Source organism: Zea mays, chromosome 2, assembly GCF_902167145.1.
Source record: "Zea mays cultivar B73 chromosome 2, Zm-B73-REFERENCE-NAM-5.0, whole genome shotgun sequence".
In the NCBI taxonomy this organism is placed as follows: Eukaryota; Viridiplantae; Streptophyta; class Magnoliopsida; order Poales; family Poaceae; genus Zea; species Zea mays.
Genome location: NC_050097.1, coordinates 102,936,340 through 102,951,862, shown reverse-complemented (window position 1 = coordinate 102,951,862; position 15,523 = coordinate 102,936,340).

Genomic DNA, 15,523 nt, shown 5'->3' with positions numbered 1-15,523 from the left:
ATGTGCCATGTCACCATCCAGAAACAAAAAGAAATAGCAGAAGCTGCAGCCCAACAGACCCAGCCGAAGCAAGTCACGCATACTGCTTCGTACCACTCGCCTTATATCCCAGAGTATGTGGGTAACCACCCTGCAGCTTCTGTTGCTTCGGCAAGTCAATCTCAGGCATCTTGGCAACAGCTTCCACCTCCACCACCAATGCAACGAGGCCAGCAGACAGAAGGGAGTCAGCATACTCAACACCAACGGGACTTCAGAGAAGAGTCCGAAGCTTGCACAGTCAATAGTACTGTGCCAGAGTCGAAGCACATTTATTGACAAATATCCTACCTCCGCAAGCAGTTTTTGCATTCAGTATCATTTTCTTTTTAATAAGGAACAATTATTGAAAGTCTAAGTGTTTTTTGTCGTTTTCAATTTCTTGTAATAGCTTCGCCTTTGCTATAGTACAAGTATACCTTCTCCACAGAATAACGGAGTCCAAAAAGTTGCCGAACCATAAGAACTTATGGTTACGGGGTGAATCTTCGAAATAACAAAAAGTCGTTCCTAAGGGAGCGCAGCGTATGTTTTCTGCTCAAAAGTCGTTCCGAAGGGAATGCAGAGCTTACAGCGAAAAATAAACGCTGATTCCGCTGAAAGTAAAAGGCGAAGAAGCTCCTAAGGGAGGCTTACAGCGAAAAATAAACGCTGATTCCGTTGAAAGTAAAAGGCGAAGAAGCTCCTAAGGGAGGCTTACAGCGAAAAGTAAACGCTGATTCCGCTGAAGTAAAAGGCGAAGAAGCTCCTAAGGGAGGCTTGCAGTGAAAAAAACATCGATCTTCGGCAAATATCATTTTGCATAACATCACATCATCACATCATTTGCATAGCATAACATCATACAGCATATTGCATCAATGACGCAAGAAGGGGGTTTCAGTGTTGATACTCGAAGATTGTTTTGAAGAAATAGTGCCAGGGCACAATAGTTATTGAAGAACTATACCTTCATCAAACTCTGAAATGAAAAGATCTATTGGTTACTGATTTTACGAGGATTGGATGTTTTTATGAAAATACGGACATTATTTACGAAGCATGGAAAGAAGGGAAGGTGTTTTTTTCGCCGAAGGCTCAAAAACGGTATGTATGTGAAGTTTCATGCATCGTAAAGAATAGAACCATAAATAGCTTATATATTACATTCAAAGTTACAAAATATTACACATGTTCCTCAACAAACATTACATTCTAAATGTTTTTACAATAACATCTAATCTTCCCTTAGAACTACTTCTGCAGCTTCGTTTAGTAGCTGATCAACAACTTTATCCATGATGGCTTCGGTCATTTTTCTAATTTCGTCGTCCCCCTTCACGTGTGGGTCCGCCGATGGCTCGGCAGGCTCTGAGGAAGGAGAAAGTGCGGCTGTGTTACAAAGTGTAAACAAGTTCGAAATCAAAAAATTACAACAAAGAGCCAAAAACTACTAGTCAATACCTATTTGCCCTTCGAGATCCGCACTTTTCTCAGCGGCCTCTGCTACTTTTCTAGCATCATGAATACCTTTCTCGCTTTTTCGTATAATTTCTTGGGCCATCTCCCGGCCACCATTGTCCCAGATGTCGGTGAAAATTTTCCACCGACCAGGCTCGCTTCGGCCGAGGGGTCTTTTATATCTTCAGAAGATAAGGCGGCTTCGGATTGTGCCAAGAATTTCACATGGTCGCAGCCTTTCCTCTCCAAAATAGTGGCAATCCCCCTGGCACTCGAAAAGGCACATATGTCTCCACGGCTATTCAAAACTTCTTCAAAAGCTTCAGCTTCGTGGCTGATCCATCCAATTGGGCCTTCGGGGTCACCCCTTATGAAGTTTTCCTCACTTGAGAATGCGCCAACGCTGGCGAAGCTGGTTCTTATTTTCTTAACACATTCCATAGATTTTTCATAACACTTTTTCTTGGATGCACGAAGCTCTTCAACGTTTTTTTCCAAATGATTGGCCCATTGTTCACTAATTTCTCGTTTTGTTTCTTCAAGTGTGCATTCTTCTTTAGCTCTGACCAGTTGTTTCCGAAGATCCTCAATTTCGTGCTTCTAAGCCTCAGCTTGAGCTTTGAAAGCAGCTTCGTCTTCTTTTATTTTATTCACTAACGAGTATAATATTTTATCTTTATTGAGACCTTCGTTCCTTAGTTAAATTACTTCGGAACGAAGGTTGCTCAAGGCTATGGTACACCCTTCGTCTTCGGCATCTTTTTGTGCCCTGAGGGCATTGCTAAGAAAAAGGCCCTGGAAAAAATGTGTGTTAATAAGTTTAAGCAAATGAAAAATTTTGGTTTCAAGAAATAATACAAAGATCTTATTTTTTCACCTTTAAGCTATTGTACGCTAAGATGTCGGCCAGCTCGTTCTTTGACAACACTGAGAGCCCGTCTTCTAGTGTTGGGAATCCGAAGCTTTTGCTCATCTCTCGACAGACAGAAATTTCCTTGCTGTCAGGGAGACAATACAAGAAGTCTTCTTCTCCGCTGCCATTGAATATCAACGCCCCCTTTGGATATTTCAGTTTTTGGGCATAGAACCGAGCCTCTTGCTTTTCTTTTTCAGTCAATTCTTTCCCTGAAGCATGTCGTAAAATATAATGGGAAGCTTCAGAAAATGCTCCGGGGGCGACAGTGCCAGTTTCTTCAGTTAAAATTTGTTCTGCTCCTTCTGTTTCTTTGGTTTCCAAGGATTTCACCTTGGCGGGCTCTGAAGGCCTAGCTTTAGTCTCAGCTTGGTGCTTTGAAGCTTCGGCACCAAAAGCTTCGATTTGCACTTTAGGAGTTTCGACAATTCTCTTCAGATTAGTGCTCGAAGACTTTATTGTCTCCAGTACATCCAGTACATTAACCATCCTTTTCCTTTTGGGGGTCAATGCTGGACCCTTCTGGCTTTTTGGTACCTCAAATTTTGCTGAAGGGCTTAAAATTTCAGATGTCCTTGTTTCTTTAACTTTCGGTTCTTCTATTTTCTCTATCTCCGGCATTATGACCGGCTCTTCAATATTCGGCAGGGGGGTCGGCTCCTTTGCTTCGGGGGCCGAAGAGGATTCACCGACAAGCTCGGGCACTGTGGCCGGTTCAATATAGCGTGGCCGGTGCGTAAGAACCTTTATCTTTTTCCTCTTCGGCGCTGGCTCACTAAGAGCGGCTGAAGCAACTTCCTTCGCAGAAGCCGTATCTTTCCTTTTTTGACCCTGTGTTGGGTAACGGTAGTCAGGATATACGAACCCAATAGCATCAAATACTCGGTTCAGCCTTTTCTTCTTCCGGCCTCCGAAGGCTGCGGACAGTGCTGTATCTTCTGCCTTCGAGTATGGCCCAAGCAGTTCATCTCTTATGGCCTCAATACTTTTCAGCCAGTCGTCCTCTGGCTCGACGAACTTATCTCCATATTTGAAGGTGAATTTTAACCTAACTAGTCCACCTTCGTTAGGTTCGCTGACGGTTTCCTTTGGCATTTCCCACTTTTCTGCAAGCGACCATACTCTGAAGGCAATGTGTTCTTGGATCAAATCCCTTGTCCCGATGAAAGAGCAAACCACGCCGAAGGCCCTCTGGCATTCTTCGGCTGCCTCGTCAATTTCCACCTTCGGTTTCCGAAGGCCGAAGCGCTGCCAGATAGGGCGCATAATGATATCCTTAATATCTTCTCGTGTTTTCAAGTCGTTCTTCACATAGAACCATTCCTTCATCCAGTCCCCAGGCCATCTTTTCCGAAAAGTTGGCACGGGATAGCTTGACCCAGAGCGGGCACCGAAGCTATAACAGCCAAAATTGTTGTGATATTGCTCCTTACCCCATGGTTTAGTCTCATACAATAACTCATGCATACCGCAGAAACTTTTCGCATTTGGCTCCAAACCTTGGCTCTTCACGGCCCATACGAAGATTCCCATCCTTATGATTGCTTCGGGAGTAATTTGATGGAGGCAGATTTCAAATATCTTCAAAACTTCTACCACAAAACTGCTCAAAGGAAACCGAAGTCCAGCCTTAAAGAAGCTTCAGAATATCACGACTTCATTTTCCTCGGGAGTCGGACAAGTTTTCTCTCCTTCGTCAGCCCTGACAATAGATAAATCCCGAAAATATCTACCCCTCATATTGACAAGATGGCTTTGTTTAATGCTTGATTTTCCAAAAACTGCATGGCTTGGTCGCGAAGGTCGATCTTCGGAATCTTCACCACCACTTTCCACATCATAGCTGTCACTGTCACCAGTGTCTTCAGACAAACCCTCTAAAATCTCCCTAGTAATCTTCTCTGTATTTGTCTTTGCTATCGATTCAAGGAAGCCGAGATTCATCTCTTCGGAAAGGCTTAGCTTCGACTCAGCAACAGCTTTCTTGTCTTCAGACATCTTCGAAAATGCTAAGAAAGTGCTCTCAAAGACGAAGCTTAAAAATTTAAAAAGCCAGGCAAGCGTTGGTGTGCAAAGAGCTAAAAATTAGGAAGGCAAGAGCTGACAGCAAGAAAGCGTGCTAAATGTGCTCGCGGTGCGTTCTTATTTATACGCCCAATACGTCGCAAGTGGCAGGGCCCCACTTGTCATTGACTATTGCTATTCTAGCAAAGGGAAGGTGTTTTTTCGGACCTTCGGCTTAAGGCCTTCGTCCATATCGCAATCTGAATTTATTATTCTAGCAAATTAATATTGCGAGGGGCTACTGTTGGGGGCCTTCGGCTTCCGAAGGTCCTCAAAAACATGATTTGACAATGTTTTCCAAGTGAAATATGTGAACAGGTATCTTCGGACTTGGATCATGAGCATACAGAGCATGGTCAAGACGAAGCCTGAGCGAGATGAAAGATGATTATGACGAAGGACAAGGTGATCACGAAGCTGTGCGCAGGAAAGCTTCGGCATGACAGTAGAAAAGGGGAACCGACTTAAAGATGAAAAGACAAATTAGACCTCAAAGAATTACTATAGAGTTATTAGCAAACATAAAGGGCATGAATGTAATTTTACATGGGCTGCGTCCCTTGCCTATAAATAGATGAACAGTACTCCCGTACTGTTCACGCTGATTAGCATTTACTCTCGCTTCACGCTTGTACCCTTGCTTTCCTTCAAGCTGAATGTACATTTGTAATTTGTTATTGTTAATATATAGTAACACAAATAAAAATAAATTAATAACAATGTTTGAAGTTTTTATATTATTTTTCATATCTTGTGTGTGAATCCTTCTTCATCATTTATTGTGCTTATGAAGGCTTGTCCTTAATAACCTTCGTCCGTGATTCATTATATCCGAAGGGAGATAATGCTTCGAAGGACGAAGGACTTTAACATTTAACATTTTTTATGTTGCCTTGTTCTTAACTCTTAGCATTTGAGAACAAGTCCCCAACAGATACTTCAGGCCTCACCAGGAATATTAATCAAGTCCGATGGCAACAGGCTGAAGTTTGGCTTGTTTACTATTTTCGCATGCGTACATCCGGCCTTCAAGAATGCAGTAGCCGTGCCGCGAGAATCTAACAGAGCACAGAAGTCACCATGCCCAGTTATTACTTCGTCGAGTGCATCAACTTCATTTTCAATGTGCTTGAAGATATCTGACATATCTTCAGCCGAAGGGGCAATTTCTTCAGAACTGGCCCCGACCGAGCTGAAGACTCCTTTTAACTGTTGCACGCAGCGACTAGCAAACTCCAAGCATTTGTTTCGAAGGTCCCTCAGCGATTCCTACAGCTTCGTGTTCTTATCAGCTTTGGTTTTATATTTTGCTTGCATTTCCTTTTTCTCTTGTTCAAAGCACTCTGATTTTCCCTTTAAGGTTGTTTGAGCTTGGGGAAGCTCCTTGTTTAATCTAGCATTTTTAGCTTGAAGCTTCACAAGGGAACCTTCCGTTGCTTGAAGCAAGAAGTCCTTCTTTTCAATAGAAGCTTCGCAATCTTTGATCTTGCTTTCCAAGCTTTCAATAATTATCTCATTTTTCTTATCTTCGAGGTCTTGTTGCATTCTTAATGCTTTGCTTAGCAGCATGCTCTGTGAAAATAAGCTGACTTTAGAATATTTTAATTCATCACAAAGATAACAAGAATCTAGGCAAAAGTATTTTACCTTGAAGTTGGAGTAAAATATGCTGCCGACGATATGTTGCTGTCAGTAACCGCTAACATCAGACTCTAGCTTCGGGAAACCGACACTCTTTGACAGAGTGCCGATTATTTTTGCCCCAGCTCGATCGCGGATACATCCCAGGATTTTCTCATCAACTCCGCCGAAGAGAATGGATCCCGACTGGTATCCACAAGATTTTCCATATTCTTCTAGCTCCTCTTTCTCTGCCTCAGACAATTCTTGACCTCCCAGGTGTCGAAGGTAAAATTCTTTTTCTTTTGACGAAGTATCAGCAACTTCTTTCCCTTTGCCAGGCACCACGGCCACATTTTCCTCTGCGGTCGCAACTACCTCCTCTGCGACCATATCTGATATCAGCTTGTCAATTCCTGACATTGTGCTCATAAGATTAGCAGCTTCGGTAGCAGTAGCAGCTTCGGCAGCAGTTTCAACTTCGGTAGCGGTCTCAGCCTCGGTACTTGCAACAGGCACCATTCTGGACGCTGAGGCTGGAGGTGGTGTCCGCTCAATAGCGTGCATAACATTGACAATTCTTCATCTCTTCTGACCTCCAGTCTTCTCCTTTATGGTCGAAGGTTGATCCTTTTTCTGTAAAAGTTTCGTCAGTTCTGGTCTCATAGGACTTAGCAGCTTGATGGGCAAGGATTCAGTCATTACCTTTAGAATATCTACTATTTCAGCAGCAGGAGGCGTTGAAGGAGTTTCTTCTCTTGCCTCAGCTACCTTCGGCTTGGCCACTTCAAGCTTCCTCTCAGGCTTCCTCTTTTTGGAGACTACCGCCTTTGGCTCAGGAGCAGATTTTGCCTTTTTTGAAATCTTCTCATCCTCCTTAACCAGTCTGGCAGCCTGTTTGTTTACAATACTAACAAGTCTCTTCCTTTTCAAACCTTTAGCACCCTTGTCAAATCTTTCATAGTCCGCATATTCAAAATTTAGCGCGTCCATCACACGGTTCAGCCTTCGCTTTGGCCGGGTGCTAAAGGCAGCAGTCATTATCTGGTCCTCCTTCTTGGTGTAGTTGCCAAGGATTTCATTGCACATAGTTTCAATCATTTCCAGCCACTCTTGGCATGGCTTCTTGAACTCTTTCTCAAACTTGAACCGGTATGGGAGCCGAACAAGTTCGTCCTTTTTGCTCCCATTTATTTTCTTGGGCATTCCCCAGCCACTAGAGGTCGGATATACCCTATTTGTCAAGAATTCTTGCACTAGATCTCTAGTGCTGACTTTGGCTGCTACCACTCTAAACTCTACTTCGGCTAGTTGGCATGGGGAGCCAAGCTGCATATGGCACAAGGGCCTTGCCATTCCGAAGTTCAAAGTCAGAGGACCCATAACCATAGTCATTAACTTCTCTCTCTTTTTTTTGTCTGCTTTGATATAAAACCATTCATTCTTCCAACCAGTTGGCCACTTGGTACGGTAGCTAAGAATCGATGCCTTCGTATCCTTTTGATACGCAAAATTGTAGCAACCAAAATTTTCATGAAGGCCATCTGCCCTGGCCTTCGTCTGGTAATGCAGCTCGTGCACCTGGGAGAAAGCTTTGGCATTAGGACTCATCCCCTGGCTTCGGAGGGCCCAGATGTAGACACTAAGTCTAACAATTGCATTGGGTGTCAATTGATGAAGGTATATTTCAAAATTCTTCAAGACCTCTCCTATTATATCATAAAGAGGGAACCGAAGCCCCGCCTTGAAGAAGCTTTTAAACACAACAACTTCATCATCCTTCGGCTCTGGAACCACTTCCTCGCCAGCAAAACGGACAAGCTTACTTTCGGATTCACTAAAGTAACCCAATTTCTTCATTATAACCATATCATTTGTCGCCACAGTGGATCTACCAAAGTCAAGGTGACTAGGTTTTTCTAGGCTCAGGATGGTGTAATCCTCTTCATCTTCGTTACCACTTCCCTCTCCAACTGTGATTTGCTTAGCTTCAGCAGACAAAGTACCTTCGGCAACACTTTTCTGGCACAACAAGACCCGACTGCCTCATCACCTCTGATATTGGTGCCGTCTCAGTTACTTCGGCCTCGTCTCCCTCGCGACACACTCTAGCAGTCGATCGCACTCTGGCCATTTCAATGTTTTCACTTTTTGACGAAGCTAATCTCAAATGATGAAGCGTTTGCTCGAAAGCGTAGTACAGAAAGCTTCGGCTATGGTTAAATTTTTTAATAGCACGACAGTGCAATGGCAATGAATGCTGTGGTAACTCCTCACCAACCCGTCTGTTTATATAGTGCTGCAGGGGGGAAGGTGAACCGCCAGGTCGCTCGCACTCGCTGAACGGTGGACCGTTCGACGCCTGGAATATTATAATTATTTCTCGACAACGAGCTCAGGGAAGGTGTTTTTCGGACCTTCAACATTCTGAAGGCTTCGTGTTTTTCGCGCATCGAGCTCGTTATGAAAAGCGATCTAGCACCGTGAAGTGGCTACTGTTGGGGGCCTTCTTCTCCGCCAAAGGTCCTCTAAGCAAAAACACCTTCGGCAGGACAATGCATAAGCAGGTGTGACATGAAGATATAAGCCGAAGCTACGATTGAAGGAGCCTCGGCATGGTGACAGGCTAGAGATGAAGGGCGATACCGACTTTAAGAGGAAAAGATTGTATAGTCCCTGATAATCTGTATTATGATTATAATTAGTTATTAGGGACACAAATGTAATTTTATCCGGGCTGCGTCCCGTGCCTATAAATAGATGAACAATACCCCCGTACTGTTCACGCTGAATTGCAATCACTCTCGCGTCACTCTCGCTTTTCCATCCTCTGTCAAGCCGAAGGTATAAATGTAATATAAATATCATTGATGTTTATTCATGTTTATAAAATGAGAATGTAAATAATCTAATGATTTGTAATGATTGTTTATATTCCCTTGTATTTCATATGTCTCTATTTACATTTCGTTCACTGAAATGAAGAAGGTATGCCCTTCATGACCTTCGTTTGAAGATCATTATATCCCAGTGGAGATAATGCTTCGAAGGACGAAGGTCCCTAATCATTAACATTTGTGTTGCTTTGTTCTTGATGTATAGCATCCGAGAACAAGGACCAATAGCTACCATGCAATGGGAGTGGAGAGATGGTGAGAGTAGCGTGTGCCCTCCGTGGCAAGAGGCTGGACGGTGGAGTATCTAAGATCTCGATTGGGGTGAACCCATTTTGATCAAGGGAAACCCAGGTGCGAGTTGACATATGCAAGGGTTAAATGCTACATGTGTCGTGTGGATGGAGATCCCCAGCTGGGTATTAATCGATTCGCATCGCCGTTACTTCTTAGATATGAGACTTGGTTACTGACCTACACGTAGTGACAAGTAAACTCAAGGGATGATAAAAGATGGCTAGCATAGGCCAAGTGCTTGATCTAAGAATAGAAAGGAATCTAGATGCAAGTAATTACTTAACCTGATGAGTAAAATGAATTCTTAATGATCCACTCATAGTAAGCTTTTCTGCAAAAAGAGCCTTTGAATTTTGATAAGCTTTACCTTGAATCCCAATGGCTAGCATATCCTTGAGAGTCTTTTTCCTTAGATGGGTAAGACTTGCGAAAGAACACTCCATACTCAGAGTTTTCAAACCCATGTTGTTGTAGGTGATGAAACTGCTGAGTTTTGCTGTTTCTGCTCCAAGGTTGTCCCAAAACAGGAGGAGGAGAAATAAGAACTACCTTTGGAAGGTGTTTTGGCTTCCTATGATGTAATAAGTTTAAGAACTCAGAACCCAGTTATGTAATAATCAACTCTTTTATATCTATACTACTCTATTAAGAAAATAGTGTCAGCGTCCACAACCTGTGCCCCTGCCTCGTGTTCCCCTCTCCCCGCAGCCACTCCCTGTCGTGACAAGCGTCGTCACCGGCCCCTGCTCGCGCCATTTGACCTCTCCCGCCTCCGCGCCACATTGTCCTCGCACCCCCTCACCCCGCACCGCCTGGCCCGCCCCCTCGCGCTCCCGCTCGCGCCGGCCACCTCCCTGCTCCTCCTCGACTGGTACGCGTCATCCCACCCGGGGCTCTCGCTCTCGTCCCTCCCACTCCGCCCCATCCTCGCGGCAGCCGACCCCGACCGCGCGCTCGTGCTCCTCGACTCCCTGTCGGCCTCCCGCCTGTCCCCACTCCATGAGTCCCTCCTGCTCCCGCTGCTCCGCTCCCTACCCCCCGGCCGCGCGCTCCACCTGCTCGACAAGATGCCCCGCCGCTTCGCCGTCGCCCCCTCCTTCCGCTCCTACAACATCGTCCTCTCCACGCTCGCTAGGGCCGACTGCCATGCCGACGCCCTGCTCCTGTACCGTCGGATGCTCAGGGACCACGTGCCACCCACCACCTTCACCTTCGGCGTCGTCGCGCGCGCGCTCTGCCGCCTCGGCCGCGCCGGTGACGCGCTCGCGCGGCTCCGTGGGATGGCGCGCCACGGATGCGTGCCTGATGCGGTGCTCTACCAGATTGTCATCCACGCCCTGGTCGTGCAGGGCAGGGTCGCCGAGGCCACGATGCTCCTCGACGAGATGTTACTCATGGGGTGTGCGGCGGACGTGAACACCTTTAACGACCTGGTGCTCAGGCTGTGCGGGCTCAGGCGCGTGCGAGAGGCAGCTAGGCTGGTGGACAGGATGATGACGCAAGGATGCATGCCAAGTGCGATGACATATGGGTTCCTCCTGCAGGGGCTGTGCCGAACAAGGCAGGCCGATGAGGCGTGCACGTTGCTCGGGAGGTTGCCAGAGGTGAATGTGGTGATGCTTAACACGGTGATCTGTGGATGTCTGATGGAGGGGAAGCTGGCCAGGGTGACAAAGTTGTATGAGATGATGGGTTCAAAAGGATGCCCGTCTGATGTGCACACATACAGTATTTTGATGCATGGCCTTTGCAAGCTTGGGAGATTTGGTTCAGGAGTGCGGATGCTTGATAAGATGGAGGAGAACAGTTGTGCACCAAATATCATGACCTACTCTACCTTGTTGCATTCATTTTGTAGGAATGGCATGTGGGATGACGCAAGAGCTATGCTGGATCAGATGTTAGCCAAGGGCTTTAGTATGAACTCCCAAGGATACAATGGTATCATATATGCCTTATGCAAGGATGGCAAGCTTGATCAAGCGACAAGGCTTGTCCAAGAGATGAAGAGTCAGGGGTGCAAGCCGGATATTTGCACGTACAATACAATGATTTATCATCTGTGCAACAATGACTAGATGGAGGAGGCAGAACATATTATTAGCTACTTCATGGTTGCCAGCTAGATGTTATTAGCTACAATGGCCTGATTAAAGCCCTCTGCAAAGAGGGGAATGTTGATTGGAGTATGGCGTTGCTTGAGGAAATGGTGACAAAGGGAATTAAGCCAAATAATTTCTCGTATAACATGCTGATCAATGAACTCTGCAAGGCGGGAAATGTATGTGATGCACTAGAGCTCTCAAAGGAGATGCTGAATCAAGGACTGACACCTGACATTGTGACTTACAATACACTCATAAATGGGTTATGCAAAGTGGGATGGACACATGCTGCTTTAAATCTTCTAGAGAAGCTACCCAACGAAAATGTGCATCCTGACATTGTGACATACAACATTCTCATTAGTTGGCACTGCAAAGTCAGATTGCTTGATGATGCCTCGCACCCACCGCCGTAATCTCCGCTTGCGCTCTCGCCTTCACGCTCGCCGCCTCGCAACCTCCGCATGTGCCCTCTACCTCCTCTTCATATTCCACCATCTCATCGTCCAGCTCGACCTCAAGGTTGCCTCCAGCACCGTTTCCACTGCTTCGACTCCAGGAAGCCCGGTCCCCATGGCCGTCTCTAAGCCACCTCCCTCTTACTCGTGCACGCCACCATGGGCTTCGGCGTCCTGCAGCTGATGGACTTCATGGCACGCCACGCGTTCCTAGGTACCGGCTTCTAACCCCACACCATCTCAGCTGCGCCTCGACTTCTCGCTTTGTCGTTGTCTCTACAAGTGCTTTCGCGAAGGGTGGCGGCGATATATATCACTGAGTACGAGGGGAGGGGTGGGACATCATGGTGTGTTGGTTTGGCCGTGAATGTTCTAGGAGTTGTTGGAGATGTTAGTTATCACGACTGAATTGTTTGGCTATGGTTGTATATTCTTTCGTCTTACGTGTTTGGCCCGTGCTTGCAGGTCATCATAGAATGTTCTGGGCTCTTCAATACTCCTGTACGAACATAGGTAATCCAATTGCACCGGTTATTAATTTAGTTGGTAAGTGATTAGCGTATTATAAATAACTAGCCAACGTGTTCACAATATCATCATTTGACATAGATGGTTCTAATTATAGAAGCATGAGTCATATAAGTCCGGATTATATACAGAATACAAGAAATATTGCCCTAATACATTTTTTGGACTCTATTTTAATTGATTGACATGAGTTAAATCAGTGGTGGTAGAAATAATGTGTTTGGACCTTGAATTTCTGAACCGATTCATTTTGAAAAGGATATAGTTGTCCCCTCATGAAATGATATGGTTTTCCTGTTTTTATATGCACAAGTTGTTTGGAATTGGATAACCTTTGATCCTAGCTGATACGCTTCCTAATCTGGTGGGTGTTTCAGTTGTTTGAAATGCTAAAGAAAGTTAAAGTACATTCAATGTGAATCCTTCCATGTGATATTAATTTAGATGACATAATTTCAGGTACGCATTGGTGCTAGCTTCACTCTACCTTGGTTTTACTGCATTGATCATTTGGGTTGGGTAGGTAATGTTGTTGCTTGGATTCTCTAGGGAATGTTCTATTAACTATTTCTTTACACCTCAGGCACATATACTGATTGCAGGGTACATATCTTACATCAGCTACCCTTAGTGACGCAAGAGAAAATGATTGCTTGAGGGTCCAACTATAGGGAGCTTCAATGTGGAGTTTTGGGGAATGTTCGCTAGCACAGGTACAGTTTTCCCCAAAGCTCCTCTTAATCGAAAATGCTGGGAATGAAATGTAGGTCTATTTAATTTCATACACTAGATCGGTTTGAGAGAAAAACAAGTACAATTATCTTTAGATTATCAAGTCAGTGACTTATTTTTGATATGCAGGGTTCTGAGATAGTATGTTATTTGCTTTAAAGTTTTGCTGCTGATTAGACAATTAGAGCATAGCAACACACAATCTGCAAGTATTCCTGTGCTCTTTGAGAAACGTATAGTAAAAGGATACGTAGTAAGACATTCATACCTTCAAGTTATTGTACCGTATGTTTTGGATAATGTAATTTGATATACATTTGTTGCATTATGTAGAGCTTTGATGATACCATTAATAATCCTGGTCCTAAGACAACTTTTGAAGTTGGAATGTTAGCTGGCGATTCATGGAAGAAGGTATTCTGGTATCTTGTGGTAGTTGTTTATTTCCTTTTGTTTTATTTTAAGCTTGTTGAGTCTTCTTTTCACTAGGTCAAAATTAATAATGGTCAGAGCAATGGCAATGACATTACCAATAAATCCAAATTACCATATGTTTTCCTTAACTATGGTCTACAGTCCCTATTTGTAGGTCTATTCATTTTTTTTCTTATTTTGTTTTGCATGTTGTTTGAGTAGCAACAGGATCGCAAGCTATTTTTTTCATACGTCAGGCTTTTGCTGGTGATGATGTTGAAGCTGAATTTGAGAAATCCAAAATGGATGTTTTAAGTGTGAAGAACCTTGAATCTGAAAAGCTTGCTTTTGTTCGTTGCTGGGTCCAGTGGACAGACATCCAACAGAAAAAAGGACTTCCCTCATGGATGGTAAAAGACTATGAAGTTGCTAAAAGAAATAGAGAGGAAGCCTTGAAGAGGAAGGACTCAAAGCTTAAGCACGTCATCATTTCTAAACATGTAGATAAGAAGTTAAAGTTGTATTTGATTCGTTACATGCACATGCTTGATGTTTCTGTTATTTATGTAAAGTGCTAATAAAAATATAGAATAATAATTAGTGTTTTTATATCAATATATTTTATCATAGTGCTTCTGCATCTCAATGTGTCTTATCATTATATGTTGACTCCGTAGCAACGCACGGGCATACACCTAGTTATACTTATGAATGTAAATTATGTTATTGTAATCCTTTCCGCTTACTCCAATGGTGTGCAATGTCTATGTTATGGGATAAGAGCTCTTGGGCGATGTGATGGAGATCTAGATAATCGGACATGTCGAGCCATTGAGTGCACCTACATGACTGTCTGAGGTCCTTAGGACAAGGACATTAGTAGGTGGGCCTAATATCTTGGGAGGTTTCGTGACATAAACAGCGGTCACTACGGCGACGGCCACAAAGCCACGTTGTCGGGCAAGTGGGTACGACGGGGCTGGCTCGGTCCAATCCTCCTTAGATCTTTTCATCTTCGTGGTAACATCCGACCCGAATCGAGCACGAATTGTGGTGGCCAGTCCGAATCACCGTGCGAAAGTCGCCGACGACAAGGTTCCCTGAACATGGGATCCTTTTAGTTTATTGTGCATACTGAATGTCCCTTTGAAATCGCCTGACAGCCCGACTTTGGAGGCATTTTACTCCAATTTCTGAATAGCACTAGATCCAACTTGGTATAAAGAATTTGTTCCCCAATGCAAGGGCTACAACTTTGTTGTAATGATCATAGTCTTTAACTCCACGGATCAGGCATGGATTAGCTCCCAATTTAGAGAAGTGTCACTAGCTTCTCGGTTTCAGTACTAACCTAATCTGACAGCACAAGTTGGGAGATGTTTTACACTAAGCTCCATACAATTTTAATGCTAGGCTCCTTACACAAATTTGTACTACTATAGTAGCTCTACAACTTTGCTATAGTGACTTATAGCAAACCCCTCATGGATCAAGAGATACATGAGTCCAAATTTGGCTCATCCACACTGTTCTTCAGAATTCAAGGTTAGGGTGGCTCTTGCACTTTTGCAAATTACCCCAAGTTTTACCATAAAACATGGAAATCTCTAAACATAAAAGTTGCTCAGTTTTTGCTACTCTATCACTTTGATATATACACTTTTGACTAAAAGTGCATAGAATTTGAGATCACCTTATAGGGCACTGTTTAGGGTTTTGGGTTCCAAATTGGGGTTAAGTGTCCCCGGGTACACTTGGCACGTAAGCTCTCTAAGGTAATATTTCTTGAACATTTCAAACAACTTGTTAAGATCATCCTTTAGTGCTCATCTCTCAAGGCCACATGCTTCTAATCCTTGAAGAGAGGCATTCCAACCTAGGTTCAAGAATCTCTTTTACCATGTTAAATCATCACACATGTTTGTTTTGAAATTTTAGCCTAGTGGATGCATCCTAAGTGTATCATATATAATGTAATGCCAATACATATGATGTCATGCCAAAGTTTTAGTTCTCTTG